At 38.2% G+C, this 3,229-nt stretch overlaps 1 long non-coding RNA gene across 1 annotated transcript; it reads right to left on the reverse strand.

The window, feature by feature from the left end:
• Positions 1 to 445: 445 nt before the first annotated feature.
• Positions 446 to 2,629, reverse strand: LOC117320335. Its single transcript, XR_004531009.1, has 3 exons — positions 2,518 to 2,629; positions 1,427 to 1,491; positions 446 to 547 (listed from the first exon to the last, which is right to left on the reverse strand). It is a non-coding gene; the product is annotated as an uncharacterized LOC117320335 (long non-coding RNA).
• Between the last annotated feature and the right edge of the window lie 600 nt (positions 2,630 to 3,229).

Below are 3,229 nucleotides of genomic sequence, written 5' to 3' on the forward strand. Positions count from 1 at the left end.
CCTATCTCTTTGGCCTAGGGGAGTCACACTCCTTATTTATACAACATAAAATCTCCTTTAACAAAGTTGTGATTTAAAGGAAGGCAATATGACAAATAATGCTTCAGACCAAATTTAATCAAAATCCATTCAGTTGTTTAGGACAAGTTGTGATATAAAGGAAGACAATGTGACAAATAATGCTTCAGACCAAATTTAATCAAAATCCATTCAGTTGTTCAGGACAAGTTGTGATATAAAGGAAGGCAATGCACCATACCATAAGCTCACCGGCACTTTGGGCCAGGTGAACTAAAACAAGCATCACATCTTATTCTATTTGTATGTAAATACTTTGTGAAATATCTAGAAATTAATCATTTTCAGATTTAAAATGATCTTATCCAGAAATTCTTCATTTCCTTATATGACATGTTTACTTAGTGACAAGCGTAAGTTATAAATTACCCCTGGGTCCTTCTTGTAGTTGATGTTTTTGATGATACGCCTTGCTATATGTAATGCATGCTGGTCATTCTGGGCGTAGTGGTCAGTCACACCAGACTTACTACAAGGGTCAAAGGTTAAACATTTAGTGATAACAGGCAAAGTCTACACACAAACAAAGATACCACATTTACTACTGGACACATCTCGTGAGTAGTAATTTCTCTGAACTGAGAAAAGCTTTCAAAAAATTTATCAAAGTTTCGTTATATGGGCATCTACCTTCTGAGGACAGACTCCTGGACAATCAATAAATGTTGAACACAGAATTTTACTTACTAATCCTCAGTCGACACATACTCCCTTACCTACAATGAAGGTCTGCCCCTCCTAAATCCTCAGTCGACACATACTCCCTTACCTACAATGAAGATCTGCCCCTCCTAAATCCTCAGTCGACACATACTCCCTTACCTACAATGAAAGTCGGCCCCTCCTAAATCCTCAGTCGACACATACTCCCTTACCTACAATGAAAGTCGGCCCCTCCTAAATCCTCAGTCGACACATACTCCCTTACCTACAATGAAGGTCGGCCCCTCCTAAATCCTCAGTTGACACATACTCCCTTACCTACAATGAAGGTCGGCCCCTCCTAAATCCTCAGTTGACACATACTCCCTTGTACAATGAAGGTCTGCCCTCCTAAATCCTCAGTCGACACATACTCCCTTACCTACAATGAAGGTCTGCCCTCCTAAATCCTCAGTCGACACATACTCCCTTACCTACAATGAAGGTCGGCCCCTCCTAAATCCTCAGTCGACACATACTCCCTTACCTACAATGAAGGTCTGCCCCTCCTAAATCCTCAGTTGACACATACTCCCTTACCTACAATGAAGGTCTGCCCCTCCTAAATCCTCAGTCGACACATACTCCCTTACCTACAATGAAGGTCGGCCCCTCCTAAATCCTCAGTCGACACATACTCCCTTACCTACAATGAAGGTCGGCCCCTCCTAAATCCTCAGCCGACACCTGTTCCCCTGTGGCAGCCCGTACCTATAAAACACAAATAAACCGTCCATATTCCTTTTTTGATTCATCAAATGTGCAGCACTTGTTTCTATGACTATCCAATCAGTTACACTACTTTAGACAAATCGTTAAAATGACAATTTTTCTCATGTCTAATTGTTTATGTGTGATTGAATATAAGCAATTTAGTCAACAAAAATAAACTGCCATAGATCATAGAATATGGTCTATCTTCACAACATTACACACCCGAATGTTATATTATCTGAAATCACAAATGTTCACATAACAACAGTGGCCATCTTGAATTTCAAAAATGTAGCTAGGGCATATAAAATGAAAGATCGCCTAGCAGTTGAAACACTTCAACAACATCTAGACCACAATTTGGATGTTGAGAAGCCTTTATTTTTTTAAGTTTAGATAAACATACTGTAAATCACTTATATTTCGCGAGTACTTAATTTCGCGAACTCACCTCATTCGACTTATTCGCGAATACATAATTTCGCGAATTCTGATCTCGAAATGACTTTAAATTCGCGAATGACGTTAACAGGTCGGCGATGTTTCCATGTGGAGAGTGAAGTGAGTTGTTTTCAAGGTAAATAAAGCTTTCACGCCCGTTCATATGTAGTGTTTTGTGACATAAAATAACAATCTCATATAAGTATATAATTTATCATTCTATTATTACTTTAACGGCGATGTCTGTTCACCAACTATAAAGATTACGGTAGATTCAAAATGGATGCCACTTATTCTTGTCATTCTTATATAAATATTCTCGAGGGATTTGAATTCGCGTTTGACTCTCCTCGCGAATTAACGCGAAAATAAATCCCACACGAAATATAAGTGATTTACAGTAATGAAATAAATTAATAATGAATTAATTTTATTTTCAGAAATCTCTGTAGTCCAAATTTTTTTTTATTATTTTCAGAAAGTCCAAAATATGCACTGAAGATGATCAAATTTACTGAAACACACTCTGGTGGGTCCAGTTCTGCCGTGTACTGCTATAGTTAGAGACCCGTGGTGACATACCAATGGAGGACCTCCCAGGAAAATGGTGCCTTTCTTTCGGACAATGACACTCTCGTCTGCCATGGCTGGTACATAGGCTCCACCTGCAGTACAGCTACCCAACACCACAGCCACCTATACAAGGGAAACAACTTTGATATTACAACATGTCAACATATCATGGGTCGTAGTGGCCTATTTCTGGTCTAAAAACCTATTTTTATGTATACATAGTACAATATACAAACCTACGGTTTATGTATATACAGTACATTCCGCTTAATTGGGTTGCCTATTTGCGGGGGCTATTTACCCGATTAACCGACTTATGCAATAAGCCGAAATGCACGTCGCCATCTTGGATTTGGTCCGTAATGGTTGTCAGACTTGGGTCGATTTTGGATGAAAATATTTGCGTTAATTATTATTGTTAATAAACTGTTTTTGTTTGTGCTTTAACTGATGTGAAATTGTCATATTACTATTACTAATTGTATAAAAATACATGTATTAAAATAATAAAACCTTACAGATTGTTTCTTATTCGTGACACAGTACAATCGTAGCACCTCAAATTGGGGGTCATACATCCCTGTTTCATCCACGTGTTCCTAATTTGACATACGATCTAAGGACTCGCCGACAATTACAGCTAAAATCATTTATGTTATCCTAGAGACATTCTTTTGTTCGCTATTACGTTTTTAATATTCCATGTTATTTCCAATTGCCA

This window comes from Pecten maximus, unplaced genomic scaffold (genome assembly GCF_902652985.1).
Source record: "Pecten maximus unplaced genomic scaffold, xPecMax1.1, whole genome shotgun sequence".
Taxonomy (NCBI): Eukaryota; Metazoa; Mollusca; class Bivalvia; order Pectinida; family Pectinidae; genus Pecten; species Pecten maximus.